The sequence below is a fragment of the Benincasa hispida genome, chromosome 11 (assembly GCF_009727055.1).
Source record: "Benincasa hispida cultivar B227 chromosome 11, ASM972705v1, whole genome shotgun sequence".
NCBI lineage: Eukaryota > Viridiplantae > Streptophyta > Magnoliopsida > Cucurbitales > Cucurbitaceae > Benincasa > Benincasa hispida.
The window spans coordinates 9,004,763-9,022,631 of record NC_052359.1 but is presented as its reverse complement, the minus strand read 5'-3'; positions in this window follow the sequence as shown (position 1 = coordinate 9,022,631).

Below are 17,869 nucleotides of genomic sequence, written 5' to 3'. Positions count from 1 at the left end.
AAATCATCACCGATTAGGAAAAAATCTTACTAAAGATAGAGACAAAGAATCCAACATAAAAGAAAATATTATTTGTCAACCACAACCATAACAAAAAGTATTTCAACTCTTAAAATCCTAAGAGACTATTGAAAAATACAGTTTTAGTTAAAAAAATTGGCTTTAAAAAGCAACCATGGTAACTAAGTAAATAAATTTGGTTGATTAGTGAACGAAATGAAAATAACTAAATGAAAAACGAAGGATTCAAGTTAGTTTAAACACTAAGCAAAGTAAGGCATATAATTTATTCTCATCCCTAAAAGTTAGTTTCAACAACTAATAATGCACATAATTTATGAAAGGATTGGAATTTCCCGCAGCGAAAGCAATTGGATGCATTAATATCTAAATCTCGCTTTACAGAACACAAAAAATTCAGAGTGACGGAAACCATGGAAAAACATAAACCTAAACATGATTTCTACAATGAAAATTAGAGAGGAAGGGATTAAGAAATCATTCACCTTTGAAGACCAATTATTCACGTTCCTCTCTAATTCAAGTCATCTTCTCCCGATCTCACGAACTCAACGAACAGGAATGGACATCACCAAGGGGTCTTCCCCGTTATTCTCAGGGACGAGAATCGTGCAGAAGTATGGGCTTGCATTCAATCTTTGCGTGAGGGAAGGAGAAGAGAATTGAAAGAAAAAAATTCTCTCTGTAAACAACACATAGAGAAGGAGAAAAACCAGAGTGAGAGGGAGAGAACTTTCTCTCTCCTCATTTGTTATGTGAGAGAATGAGAGATTAAAGGGTAAGGGAGTTGTAACTCCACCCCTCCCCCCAATTAAATTTGAAATAATTAAATTCAAATTCTAAATTTAAAATTTAATATATATTTAAACTATATGTTATATCACATATAACATATAACCTATAGTTATTATTATATCACATATAATATAAACTGTAATTTATTGTTCTCTCAAATAACCTAAAGCATTAATATGAATCAAATTCATTTGAATTTTAACCTATAGGTTTTATATGAACCACATTCATATAAATAATAATTGAGTCATATTCAAATTATAACACATCTCAATAAAATAAATAAATTTAATATGAATCGTATTCATATTAATTTTAACATATAGTTCCTATATGAATCATATTCATATAATTAATATTTGAATCATATTCAAACATTTATTTCTCCTATATAAATTTAATATGAATCATATTCAAATATTTATTTCTCTCATAAAATTATATTTAAATTTAATATGAATCATATTCACATTAAATTTTAACATATAGTTTTTATATGAATCATATTCATATAAATAATATTTGAATCATATTCAAATATTTATTTCTCTCACAAAAATGTTCAACACACATTATATTATATAATGTACCAATATACACTATTTAATTGTATCTTATACAATCATTTCTCTTTAATTAATTTTATCAATTCAAATCATACCAAAATTAATTTGATTCCCATCAGTCCTCATTGAGCTAATGAGGGAATCTTATGGACCTATAGATTGAAGCTCCAATGATACGGGATTAATTGATTAAACTCTTTTAATCAAATTAATCAACATTCATTAATTGTCAGTCACTCCACTAAAAATCGACAACTAAACTCTTTGCATTATAGATATATTTCTGTGTCCATTGGATATAACCAATCAATAGTGCGTTGACCCTTCACAAATCGCTTATAAGTGCACCTAGGTCAAATTACTATTTTACCCCTGTAGTTACATCTAACTTCTTAAGTACCATTGATCCCTTTAATAAACAATTAATCATAGTCCAACTATGACCAAACTGATAGATAAAACTAACATGAAGCAGAAGAAATCAAAATCAATAAGTACTACAATTACACTTAATTTGAGTTTATAAAGCATGCTAAAGCAGGTTTTGCATAAAAGAGGGTTTCAAGTTTGAATACCTTTTATGACAGTTGAAAACTTCTTCTCCTCAACGAATTGAGCCTTCAAATTGATAGTAGACCATCACAATGATCTTCTCTACTAATTTTCAACTTGAACTAAGAGGTGGAATCTCATATTGAGCTCAATTTTGGAATAGGAAGCAAGAATGTTTATGGAGAACAAAACTGATAATTTTCCAGCTACATAAACTACCTCCATATCTAAAAATTTGAAGTTTTAAACAACAAATTCATACAAGCACTTAGTTCATCAGCTTGATGACAGTTCAACAACCACTAACAAAGTGGACTTAGGTGTTAATTAGAGGATTAATCCACCTCAAACTTGGAAAAGTTGGAAATTTCCACTAAATGAAATTTTCCAAATTTTCATTTTCTTTTCCAATTTTGTCTTTATTTAATTTTCACTAAAATTAAATTAAAATAAAAAATTCAGAATTGATTTTGAATTTTCAAAATTGAAATTGTTCTATTTATTTATTTAATTAATTAAATAATAATTTAATACCAAATATTAAATTAATTAAACACCAAATTTGTACATGAATCCTATTCATGTAAATAAATATTTAAATATTTTAAATTCTCCAATTTTGTTTAATTTTAACAAAAAAGTAAGTATTTTATTTATATCGAATATAATTAATCAAACCTTAAATTGAATTTGAAACCCTAATTTTGAATTTGAACAATTCAAATCTACTCAATTCATTATTTCAAGATATATTTTACGAGCTAGTAGAGGGACCTTATGGACCTACAAATCACGAGCTTCAATAATCTGAGATTAATTGGCTAAACTCTTTAGACTGAATTTAATCAATATTCCTTAACTACCAAGACACACCACTATAGCTTGATAGTTGCACTTTCCTCACTGTAGATATATTTCTGTCTATTTTAACTATAATCAGTAAGTCAATATTTCACAGGTCGTTCGTATTTACAACTTGGTCAAAATTACCGTTTTACCCCTATAAATACATATTGCTCCTTAAGTTGTCACTGATCCTCTATTAATCAATTTGGTTTATAGTCCAACTTATAAACCATATCTATTTTGATCATGAGAAGGCGGGGCCCCATTGTTCAATCAGTGCTTAAGAGAACAACCTATCTGCTAACCATAAGTCGGGTAGGAGTGAATTCCATCTTGCAGAACTATGTCCCCAGCTATCTATCTAGTCTTATCCCCAAAATGGGAGACTTATTGAGCATTGTTGATGGACTACTCTCACCTATGCAGATCAAAGGATAATCCCAAACAGACAGGAGTTCATAGTTAGCTCAGGATTAAGATCGAGTTACTCTAGGTCATTGAATTTGAAATAGTAAGTTTTAATAGTAAACGGTCGCTATAAAGAAAAGTGACTATTTCGAGGTCCGATTTTATGAAAACCCATTACATAGGATGCCCTACTCACATGTCTTCACATGAATGATTTTGGGATCATATCATTTGTATCAATATACAAAATAGGCCACATCTAATAGTGGCACCAGGATGAGATACCCAATCTCATCCATATACTTATAGACTATTTTGGCTATATACTAAAACCTAATCCTCTTTTATATTTCCGCATAAAGTTAAAGTATTCATATTATAATTATTGATTCGTTTATTGGATTTTTTTTATAATAGAATGCAATATCAATAACAATTTATTGAAAAAAAAAATACTCAATAATACTTTTATTGATAAATAGAATATGTAACAATATTTACGAACTGCGAGTTTAGAACATTCCCAACACAAACCCTTATTGGGCCAGGAGAGGGTGAGACGCCTCATTATTCAAGTCCCGGAATCAGCCCTTAAGGGAGCAATTTATCTTCTTACCCTAACTATAGGGAATGAATGAATTCCTTCTTGTGTAGCTATGTTCCCAGCTCCCTAATCAGACGAATCCCCAAAAATGGTAGGCTTTATTGAGTCAGTGAATCTGGTCACTCTCATCCATAAAAATTAAAGGATCATTCTTATAGGATTAAGATCAAGTCACCTATGGTTATCCTGGTGAAATGTAAGTCTTTTCTAGCAACGGCGTTATAAAGAGAGACTTAACATTTCGTGGTTTGGTCTTTATACAAACTCTTTTGTATAAGATACCCTTGCTCACATGTCTCCACAAGAATGATCAAGATTAGATCATTTGTGGTACTTTACAACAATTATAACAACTACAAAGCGGGTCATATCAATTGTTTTACCATGATAAGACACCCAATCTTATCCATATACTATAGATCATTTAGGTTATCATTTAAACATGATCCACCTATATGCCTCCACATACATGTTTAAGTTACATCAGATAACCTTGGATCTTAGGTTAATGAATTATTGCACAAGTAATATAAAATTAATAAACCATTGATTCAGCTAACATAAAAGCACGAGACTTTAGGACATACACCACAATAATCTCCCACTTGCACTAAAGTCGGGGAAATATGAACCAGTGAGACATGTATTCTAGGGCATACACTAACCCTACATGCTTTCTCACTTGCCCTAGCACACTAGAGACATGTCTCATAGTCCTAGACAGTCTAGGAGATCCTCTCACACTTTAGCTTAGAGAATCCTTTTATATAATACAAACAGTTATGCCAATAAGAACCATCTGTTCACCAACGAGATGTACTCACATTCCATATTATTTCTTCCACTAAGTATTTTCATATGGTCTCCAACCTAATCCTTGAATCACAATATCACATAAAGTGAATAGATTAGATTATATCTAAAACAATTTTCAAATATGTCAAGATACCTTGAACATAGGAAAATTATTTCTTCCCAAGAAAAACACTACCTCTCAGTCCAATGAAACCATCCAAGATAAAACATGGATTTCTCTAAATCCAATATGAAACAGTGTAACTCGTAAAAATCAAATCTTAAACTATATATACTAAAGTTTCATTATTCATAAGTTTTAATTTTTAACACTCAATGGTCATACCATCGAATTCCCCGATTAAACCAAGAAACTGTGTATTAAATGTTAATGAAGTCTCATATAAAATTGATATCCTTTCAACATTTGAGGTGTCTTAGGAAATATTTTCCTTAGACATATCAACGTTATTATAGATTGGTACATTGCCATTCCATCTTTAGCAATCACATCGAACATTAAACAACTACTTGTAAATGTAAGATGCATGAGACAAATTAAACACCATGTCCTAAACATCTGTATGTAGACTTTTAATTCACAAAATTACTTCAAATTAACTATTTGAAATTGGTTGAACAGTCAAAACTTGTATATTGATTTTTAATTCATTCATAATGAGCAAATATTAATATAGAACAAATAAATATCCACGTTTCATTTTCTTGTTGCCAGTAGGTTTTTGGTGTCGTTTAATTCTCGAAAAGGACCACTAATCAAAAGAAATATTTGTATATATCGAATTACTCCTATCACTACAAAGACGTAGTAACAGCGGTAAGTTCGAGTCGATCCACAGGGAAGCGCAATTTGTTTTGTTAAGCCAATTTTCTAACTAGAGTGGTAGATGAGATTTTGGTTTAGAAAAGATAAATGCGTCGAATTAAAATAAAAGGGTAAATGTAATCTAGCATAAGGATTTGTCTAATTTCTAGAGCAAGAGAGAGTTTTTTATACAATTTCTATCATGGAAATAAATAATTAAACAAACATTCCATTCTATGCATGCAAGACTACTAAATCGATTCGACTTAAGTAATCTCTACAAAGCCCGACAATCAATTAAATCAAAATCAATCAAGCGTCCTAATTATTGATTAAGGTCGGAAAGACCATACCCTAATTAAACTATATACTCTTAATTTTAACGGGTTCTTAGCGATCATATTGAATTAAAAATCATATGCATTAAGAATGAGGATTCAATCACGTCAATTAAATGTCAAGAAAAGCCATATTCAATTAACCAAATTATTCTTCGAATCTAGATTGAACATGCATTACCAAGATTCAAGGTCAACCTATAAATCTAAGCATTCACATCTAATCTTTTGTTATCGGGGTAAATTCAAGCATAAACGAATACAAGGAAATGCACGAGCTCGAATTTAACTAGCAGAGACATGCAATTATGATAGGATCGTCAGTCTAACACACAAATACAAATCTAATTACACCAAGATTCAAAGAAAATATAGAAATGAAGAACATCACATTTAATCATAGAAATCTCTAGGAATTAAACATAGGGCTCTTGTTCAAAGAAATTAGACAGAAATTACCGCTTAATTCATAGACAAATCCAAGATAAACATCTGAACCATTGATTACAACCCAAAATAATAAGAAAAACTAACCTAAAGGTACTAGACATTGAAGGGAAAAGAAGAAGAATGAAGATCAACCTCGACCTCCATCAATTCGGCCTAAAAATTCAGCATATTTTGACCTAAAGACGAAGAGAGGTATTTATAAAAATCGACGCACGCTAGGAACAACGTTGCAACGCTCGACAAATCAGACCACGAGTGTTAAGGAAGCATTGTAACGATGGCATTGTGTAAACTTCATAGAGTCTCAATGATAGGGGTAGCGTTGCAACGCTACCCTACACACCAACATTTTGTCTTTTGGCATCAGGCGAGAGTTGGACTTAGACATAGGATGAGCGTTGTGACGCTGAAGTAGGGGCATTTTGGTCTTTTTTATTTCTTTGAAGCCCGAATGCTCAAATCACCTTCAAATTGCTTCAAATTAACCTCATTCTTCACTAAATCGCCAATTATATCTCATGGTTACTCAGAAACTACAAAATAAGACAATAAACACATAAAATCCAACAAAGAGCTCAAATTAAGCAAGGAAATATAACTCTTTTTTAGAGTTATCACTTGTCTGTACAAGAATATCGTCATCGCTTAAAGTCATTGATTATGATACTATATTAAAAAATTTTCTTGAAATTGTATACGCGTTTTGAACTCATTTTCATAAAAGAAGGTATTCATTTTTACACATCTCATATGTAATAACGAATGCACTAAAACTCTGTTGTAAAACTAGGTAGAAAATTGACTCATAGTCTATTTTCACCCAACAATTCTAAGAGTCTTATTTTAAAGATCTATATCTCCAAATACTACACTTTCAAGCTTTCTTTTCCTAGACCTACATATCCTATGATGTAACCCCATCAATGAAAGTCTACAAAAAGCTTATTGAGATTAAGTATAGTACTTCATCCCATAACTATGACTTTAAGAACTTTTGTCAACTTCTTTCAATACTGTCATCTAGTATGACGACTTTGATTTCCAGTAAGTCATAACGTAGGTTGAGTCACCGCATGACTCTCCCACTACAGAAATTGACGTTCAAATGAAACAAATAGTCAACAACACTTGTTAACTATTACGTGGTGTTACTTGAAATAAATTCATCAACACAGTCTGCACCCTTCAACTTTCCAAATAAATCAATATTTGTTACACAAACACATCATTTTACTTTGGAAAGTCCAAAGGAATATTTAGTTACTTTCAGTAAGGATTTTTTTTACACAAGTGTCTCAACTTACCCAAAACTTGAAATTTCATAAACAAGTTTTATAACATTTCCATGATACAACAATGACTCACAAACATGTTGACAGAAATTGTCTATGGTAATATAGATACCCTAGTTTATTGTATTTTTTCCATTATGTTTCTCAACATTATATTGTATATATTTGTTCTCACTGGAATTTTAGTCTAAGTGGGAGATTGTTAGGAATGTCCTAGAACTCGCAGTTCGTGTTAAACATTCTATTTATCAATAATAATGACTTGTTGATTTTGCATCTTATTATGAAAATCCAATAAACATATCATTGGCTATAGTCTGAATACTGTAACTTTATGTAGTGACATAAATAGTATATAGCCTAAATGGTCTAATAAGTATATGGATGAAATTAAGTATCTCATCCTGGTAACACTACTAGATGCGACCCACTCTATAGTTGTTACAAGAAGTTGTAAAGTGCTACAAATGATGTGATCCACAAATCGTTCATGCTGAGACATGTGAGTGGGGGCATCCTATGCAATGAGTTTGCATATAAACTGGACCACGAAAATAGTCACTTTTCTTTGTAATGACTATTTACTGTTAAAACTGACTATTTCATTTATCAAATAACCTAGGTTAACTCGATCTTAATCCTGAGCTAGCTATGAACTCTTGTTTGTTCAGGAATATCCTTTGATCTACAAACAGTGAGAGTAGTCCAAAAGCACTGTTCAATAAGCCTCCCATTTTGGGGATAAGACCGGATGAATAGCTGGGGACATAGCCTTGCAAGATGGAATTTAATCCTACATGATTTAGGGTTAGCAAATAGGTTATTCTCTTAAGTACTGGTTCTAGGTCTTGAACAATCGGGACCTCGCCTTCTCATGATAGAGAAAAGATTTGATTCGTAGGGTAAATCAAAATTGTTCATTAGAAGGTTAGTAGGAACTTAAGGAACAAGATGTATTCACAGGGCTAAAACTGTTATTTTGACCTAGTGTGATAACGAACAACCTGTGAAGGAACAACTTACTGATTATGGTTATAAAGCGGACATAATATATCTACAGTGAGAGGAGTTTAACTATGGGCTATAGTGGAGTATCCCATTAGGTTAGATCAGTTTAATGAGTTTAGCCGATTAATCTCGAATCGTTGGAGCCCATGATCTATAGGTTCGTGAGGTCCCCCTACTAGCTCGTAAATGGTTAAGCTTTAGAGTAGCTTAAGAAATTAATTTGAAACGTTCAAATTAAAATTAAATGGAATACGAGAATATATATTTAAATATGATTTAAATATATGAAGATGGTTTTATGAAAAAATCAATTTAATATTTGATATTAAATTAATTTTAGAAAAATTTGATTTTTCAAATTTTTAAATCAAAATTGAATTTTGAAATTGGTTTTGGTTTTAAATAAAATTGGAAAATAGGATTAAATGCACAAATGGAAATAAGAGATTTTCCATTATCATCTTCTTCATGCTCACACAGAGCCCATTTTCTCTACTTCATTAACTCTAAGCATGAGCTGCAAGCCATACACATTCCTTCTATACATGTTCATCTACAATAAATAAAGAAGAATGGAGTGATTTGAAGGCATGCATTCTACATAAATTTTAGAGAAAATTTCGGCTGGAAGAAAGAGTTCTTCGGTAGTGTGTTGCTCTGAGCTTTTCTCTGTAATTCCATTGCTTCAAGCTGTTCTTGAGTCCCACAATTCGATCTAAAGCTCCAAAAGAATAGTGGGAAAGATCTTGAGGTGATTCACGGTGATCTTTAGAGAAGATTGTTGCTATTTGATCAAGATCTTGAAGAGTTCTACAAAGGTATGATCTAAAACCCATTTATTTAGATGAATATGCTTTAGTTTCTGCCAAAATTAGTGAATTTGAATGCTTATGGATTCTTGATACTTTCGCTGCATGTTATTACACTCTAACAGAAATAACGTTCAAAACAATGCAATCTATATTGCATTACCTTAATGAAGTCAGACATCAGAGTAATTTAAGAACATTATGACTCAGTTCAACAGAGAACTTAAAATGTACTAAATTGAATAAGGCCATATTTCTCCCGCAGCAAAATGTCACACAAATTATACTGAATGCTTCAAGTGAGATCTCATCTCATATTTGTCAATTAGACTTAGTACATCAAATATCCGGTACTAATTATGATCAGATCATAATGTCACAATACATTTGACTAAGTGATTTAAACTTTAGTCTAATTTCTTTTGAACATTTCAAATAAAATAAGACATAAGTTAAATTGGAACATGATACATTTATTCATAAATACCCATCAATTGTATTAATGAATTATCTATGAAATTAGACTTATGCTTTCTAACATAGGTGTAAAACCCGAACCCTAATTACTTTAAGTAAGAGTAAGTAATGTGATGTCTTCTAATAAGCTAAATGAAGCTATGTCTTAGGAAGGATAGAAGATGGAAGCAAGAAGAAATAAGCTTTTGGGTAGCTAAGTGTAAAAGTAGGACAAAACTCGGCTAGACTAAGGAAGGTCATGTTTGATGATGGAATGCATAATAAGCATATGGATGAAACCATGCCATATAATGTGGTGTAGTGCTGAAGTAATATTGTGAGTGAAGTTAGCAAAAGAAAATTTGCTAAATCCTAGCCCTTCATCACCAATAGTGGGCAAGGAGGGTTCATGCTAGATTTTGAGCAGTGATATAAGCAATAAGGTCGAATTCATTGGGTCGGTTTGGACAAACTACTTAGGCTATTTGTGTAATTCCAGCGGCATTCGAAAGCTCTGTGTGTCTATTTTCTGTGGCGGTGCTGCTGAAGAAAAAACTCACTAGAATAAGGCCGGAAGGGCAAAATAAAGACGAAGGGTTTGTTTCTCAGGTGAATCTAGGCCATCAGTGAAGAATTGAAGCTCCAGGACGAATTACGAAGCTTTTTGAGCTAAAACTTTGAGGTAATATTTAACTTAGTTATAAACAACTTTGTAGAATGAAACTTTTTAAGATAAGGCTTGGAAATTGAGTTATATATTTTTGAAATTTGAGCTGGAAATTGTTGAACAAGTAGACAACTGCTTGAATTAAGGCCAATGATGAAAGTTTAAATCTCCAGATCAAACGGCGAAGAATTTTGAGCTGAAATCTTAAGATAATGTTGCTAACTTAATTATAAACAAGTTTGTAGAAGGAAATTTCTTGAAAAGAGTTTTGTATTTCGAGTTATGAATTGTTGAAGTTGAAATAGAGAATCTATGCATAAGCAGACAGCTACTTGGGAAGAACAAGCAAACAGCTCACCGTAGAGAGCGAGAGCGAGATAGAAGCATGAGGATCTCGCTCGAGATGATAATCTCGCTAATTTTTGTGCTAAATCTCGCTCAAGAAGGAAATCTTGTTGGAAACTTGGGCTGAATCTCGTTGTGAGGAAGCAAAGCTTGCTAGAAGAGGTAAGTCTCGCTAGGTTGAAGTTTTGTTAGGGAAAAGCTTGATCTCGTTCATGAGGATCTAGCTCATGAAAATCTCGCTCATGAGGATGAATTCACTCATGATGATTATCTCGCTAGTAATGTTGTTTTATTGATGAAAGTTCCATTTGTAAGCAAGCTATCTGAGGTATTATGCTAAGAATTCTAAGGAAGTTAACCATAAATTATGTCCTTTCAGGCCAAGAAGAGCTAGGAAAGGCATATAAACCGTTAAAAGCCCTGACAAACTAAATCGTTAAGAGCCCCGACGAACTATGAGTGACTATGTGATGATTTAATGTTTTAATGATTTAGAAACCATGATTTCTTTGAAGTTATTTCTCATGCTAAGTGTTTATATGGAGTGCCAAGCAACATATGTTTGAAGTTATTTCTCATGCTAAGTAAAGCATGTTTTCCATGGAAATTGACATGATTTAAGTATGTTATCTTATCCAAATACTTTCAGCATGTTTTAGTAACTCCATTTTCATGATGAACTGGTATGATGATTTGAGCACTAAGCCTTAGTTTTCAACTAAATGTTTATGACTAGTTATACGACGAGTATTGAAGGACAATGAGAAGATATCCTAAGGATACTGAAGAACAATGAGAAGGTGTCCTAGTTAAGTACCTAAGGTATAACGGTACTCAGTTATAAGCACGTGTACGTAAGTAATACGACGTCGAGGGATTGAGCAAAGTTATTCTCATGCTAAATTTTTATGTGATTCCAAGCAACTTATTTCTATGATTGAAAGCATGACCAACGCATGATGTTTACTAATGTATGAGTTTTCCAAGTATGTTTTCCATGTCTAACGCATGCTAATGGTTTTTACAAGCTAGTTCAACATGATTTAAGCCAACTTATTTTACAAAGTATGAAGCATGCATTAGGATTAAAGCTAAGGTTGAATAAAGCTTGATGTACTATGTTTTAAATACCTAAGGTTGTCAAAGTACATGCGTTGGTATTCTTAAACATAATGAAAAGAGATACTGAAGGTAGGGAAGGTATCCTAAAGAGTTTTCTATGCTATATTTGAGAATTTTTCTTTTAATACTCTTCGAGAACTTGATAGCTTAAGTGAGCCGGATACTGAAGGTAAGGAAGGTACCTGAATAAATGTACCTAAGGTGTTGACGGTACATAGAAAACTCCACGTGCACGTAGGCAGGTCTGAATGAGAGGCCGAAGTATGGGTCTCTTGGCTGATAACAGACGTTGGGAGCTAGAGCGATGTATGCTCGTTCTCAACTAGGGAATAATGACGTTTAATGGTGTTTAAGAGTAGTTATCATGTTTATGTTTAGAGGAAGTTGCTTGAGATACCCATCGGTATATTTAAAGAGATCGACATAAGGGTCTCTCCTAGTCGTAGTTCAGTATAAAAAGATCAAAGTAGGGGTCTCATCTGGCCATTGCTTGGCATTGGGAATTAGAGTGATGAATGTTTATTCTCAACTAAGATTCAGGTTTCAGATACAATGGTTTTAAAGGTTTTATGTACACGTTTGCTTGCCATATTTTAGTTCCAGTAATATGTTTTCAAGCTTTCAGTTTAAGCATGAGATTTATGTTTTTATTAAGTCACTCACTGGGCTTCTAGCTCATGTTTTCAAATGTTTTCCTTTCAGGTAGCGGTCAGTTCCTAAAATACTTTTCTGCTGCTGCTCTGCCACTCAAAGAAACAGGTTAAAGGAAGCGTAATTGAAGACCTGTATTAGTTAATACACATGTGTCAGTCTAGTGACTAGTATCCTAGATGGGGCTCACTAAGTTGTAATATTCATGTATGAACAATGCTGCTAAACCCTGTAATATAAATGTGTTAAGTTCTGAGTTAATATGTTAGTATATTGATGATATGTATGTATTCAGGGTTTGAGAAAAATTTAACAGGTTAGATAGGTAGTAAGTGCCAGCAAAAGAGTTGGTAACTGAAGCAGTCACCATTCCATCCAGGTTAAGAGGTAATCTGGAGCGGGGTGTGACAATAGGACCACTTGGGTCAAAGAAAGAAAATCGAATATTGGCTAGATAACCTTATCTAATAAGGTTTAATGACACACCTGCATGAGAAGCAAGGTTTTTGACAAGTAATAATAATTTAACTCTAACTCTTAGAGAATTATCCGTAATTGTCATTTCTAAAAACCAAAGTCATGTATCCTTCCGGAGAATAAAATTTGTCTTTATTTTCAGATTCATTAATCTTTACATTCTCATGGTTGAGTAGTAAATGTGTTAACCTTTAATACACAAAAATGTGTATATTTAATGTTGAACATATTTTCAAAACAACTTTTGAAAACATGTTTAATTATCAAAACTATTCAAATGTTATGAAATATTTTAGTAATTTTCCTTGGAGAAATTGAATGTCACTTATGATGATAAAAGTACCATATTCAACATAAATAAATATCATTACATTTTAATGCACAAAAATGCATTTAATTAAAGTTGAACATGTTTTCAGAAACGACTTTTGAAAAAACATGTCTTATCATTAACTATTCATACACTATGAAATATTTAGTAATAAAGCTTGGAGAAGTGAAATTTCTCTTATGGTGATAAAAGCACCATATTCAACAAAATTAACATTTAATGCCTCCAACAACTTTAAATGAGATGAGCATCATGTTGTCAATTAGTAGAACTATTTCACTTATATAAGTATTCGCTAAGATTTACAATCTGATTGTAATGAAGAAAAATTCTGATAGTGAATCATTATTCAGCTATCAAGGCGTGAATTTGTATACCATAAATTTAGTAAATTGGATTTACTTGTTCTCATTTTTCTTCTTTTCGAGACATTTCCAAAAACCCTCAACAACTGACATCCCAAACTAATTAGGAAATTTTTTCCTCATTAGCTCTAGTCATTATAATTTTCTTGGAACCCTGATGATACTTAACTTTATAGATCATTTAGCTTCCCATGACTCCAACATACAATATGTTTTATCATATTTTTATCTAGACACATCATATGTTATGTAGATAATTACAATAAGCTACTGCTGCAAAGTTTATTCATGAACACTTCATGAAATGACAACAATTCTTTTGAAAATATTTCCCAAATTAAAAGAAAAAGTACACTGCTCTTATGTGTTGAGAAAAATTTCAATGTAATATATTCATCAAAATCTTTGACTTATACCGCTAATTAAAACTTATAGAAATAGACATAACTTTGAATTATATAAAACATGTTAATCGATTATATGCAATCTATTATCCATTCTAATTCAACAAATAAATTTAAAGATGAACCCATGAATTTAAATATGAATCTCATTCATATAAATGCAAAATTTCTATTGTTATGATAATCCAGTGAGTCAGAATAAAAGCCATCGTAGGGCAATCAGTCATTCTTTCACTAGATTGAGACATTCTTAACCAAATGTTACGCCAAAATAACTCTTTATTCCTATAACATCTAGTTACCAAATTTTGGTCAAGAAACCATTAACTTACTTAACAGTTTCTTGTAAGTGTAACCCTTCATATTAGATTCTAGAGTTATGTCTCAATTAGTCAATCATAGAGAAAAATCGATTGGGGAAAAAAACTAGAGCAATCCTATCCATTTCTAGAGTTTGGGTAAAATTTCATGCAAACACCATCCGTAGGGAGACACAAGCAAAGGTGTCTCAAGGCCGAGCATGAATGTTTACTGCAAACTAATGAAGGAGACCGTGGGATGTGTTGACACGCATCCCTCTCCCACTTACTATAAACACTCTCTCCATTCACCTGACCAATACAAACACCATCCTTAGGGGGACATAAGTAAAGATGTCTCAAGGCCGAACATAGATCTCACGGTGTGAACTATTTGGGGAGAAACGTGAAAAGAAAATAGAAGTAAATACATCGTTTTTCTCCCACTGAGTGTTTTACAAAAGAAGGTTCATAACTTAGGCAATTAGGCTAATAAATTTATCTAAGTGAATTGTTAACTTGCCCTAATATAACAATTATATTAGATAGTTTAACAATGTTGATTCTTGTTTATTAAACACTTTAATAAACCTAAATCATTCATTGCATGCTTATAACATTATTGTCTAATTCACCTTCCAGGTTAATTCCTAGGTAGGAGTGTTCCATTTCCATTAGCTTAAATACCCCAGCCTTAGACAGAACCTTCCTCAGACAAAAGTCCCTTATAGACAATTATGTAATAAATCTTTTATTTCCTCAAATTTAATCCTATTAAAAGGGAATTAAAAGATTAATCATATTAGAAATAAATATTAACATAGGTCTAGGTGAAATTAATTTTAAAATATTTAAAATTAATTTTAACCTATGTTTGCATGCAACTCTTAATTATAGATTTTAATTCTAATTTCATTTAACTTATAACTATTATAAAGTTTAATGAAACAATTAAAACTTAAGCCATGCATCTAATGACATACACAAAAATATAACAATTATATCTCTAAGATAATGTCATGCTTCATGCATTTTCATTTTCATTAAACAAACATAATATAACTCAAATTAAGACATTAATGGAAATCATATAGTAAACATACATTACTTTAATATAACTCCTATACTAAAGTTAATACATGCATATTATATAAACATGCCATCATATATTATAACTATTATAAACATAATGCATGAACATGTTTTTCATTAATAAAATATAACTCTTATATTAATTAATGAAACCATGTAAATATGCATTTAAATATAACTCTTATTAAAATGTATTTTAAATACATGATTATGCTTAACTTAATCATGCAACTATATATATAACTTTTATATTAAAATGATGCATGATTTTATGTTTGTCCTATGGTGGGATTTATAATATATGACATACAATATGACATATAAATAATTAAAATCACACATCATATATATAATTAAATAAAACAACAATATCGGACCAAAATTGGCATCCTAAACATTAATTAAATTAATATAACACTTATATTAATTTATTGATGAAAATACCAATAAATAATTAATTATAACAAATCTTATATTAAAATTAATACATGCATATTATATAGACATGTCATCATATATTATAACTATTATAAACATGATGCATGAACATGTTTTTTTATTAATGAAACAATATAAAAATGCATTTAAATATAACTCTTATATTAAAATGCATGAGCATGCATAACTTAATCATGCAACTATATAATATAACTTTTATATTAAAATGATGCATGATTTTATGTTTGTCCTATGGTGGGATTTATACTATATGGCATAGCATATGACATATAAATAATTTAAACTATACGTCATATGTATAATTAAATAAAATAACAATATTGGACCGAAATTGATATATTAAACATTAATTAAATTAATATAACAGTTATATTAATTTAATTAATGTTTAATATATCAATTTCGGTCCAATATTGTTGTTATTAATTTCTGGGAGGCTCAAACCCACAATCTAGTGGTATATTGACACATGTGCTGACCATCTGGAGCGTTGCAACATTTTGATACTAGCATTGCAATACTGTAAGGCAAAAGGCCTACTTTGCTTCCCCCGTTCATCTGATGTACTCCGTTCTTGCTCCAAAATATCATCGTTTTGAAGCCAGAACTCCATCACGAATGATACGAAAGATTACAAACTCGATTACATAAAATTAAACGCCCAAAACACCAGGCAATTACAACTTTAAACATTTTTAAAGTAGTAAAATCTAGGCCAATTTCGAAACCATCTAATATGAAAAAAATCCATACATTCATAATGCATTATGCACCCACCAAAACTCTGAACTAAAGTTTCAAAAACGAAATTTAGAGATTCGAGATGACTCTGATACCAATTGAAGGGATTGGAATTTCCCGCAGCATAAGCAATTAGATGCATTAATCTCTAAATTTTGTTTTACAGAACGCAGAACATTCAGAGTGATCGAAACCATGAAAAACATAAACCTAAGCATGCTTTCTACAGTGCCAATTAGAGAGGAAATGATTAAGAAATCACTCACCTTTGAAGACCAGTTCTTCACATTCCTCTCCAATTTGGAGTCGTCTTCTTTCGATCTCACAAACTCGATATCCATGAACTCAACGAATAGGAATGAACATCACCAAGGGGTCTTCTCCGTTATTCTCAAGGACGAGAACTGTGTAGAGGTGTAGGCTTGCACTCAATCTTGACGTGAGGGAAGGAGAAGAGAATTGAAAGAAAAAAAAAATTATTCTCTGTAAACAACACAGAGTGAAGGAGAAGGACCAGATAGAGTGAGAGAGAGAAATTTTCTCTCTCCTCATTTGGTACGTGAGAGAATGAGAATTTAAACTATATGTTATATCACATATAACATATAACTTATAGTTAATATTATATCACATATAACATAAACTATAGTTTATTGTTCTCCAAATAATCTAAGGTATTAAAATGAATCAAATTTATTTTAATTTTAACATATAGTATTTATATGAATCACATTCATATAAATAATAATTGAATCATATTCAAACTATAACACTTCTCAATAAAATATATAAATTTAATATGAATCATATTCATATTAATTTTGACATATAGTTCCTATATGAATCATATTCATACAATTAATATTTGAATCATATTCAAACATTTGTTTCTCTTATATAACTATATAAATTTAATATGAATCATATTCACATTCAATTATAACATATAGTTTTTATATGAATCATATTTATATAATTAATATTTGAATCATATTCAAATATTTATTTCTCTCATAAAATTATATTTAAATTTAATATGAATCATATTCACATTAACTTTTAACATGTAGTTTTTATATGAATCATATTCATATAATTAATATTTGAATCATATTTAAATATTTATTTCTCTCATAAAAATATATCAACA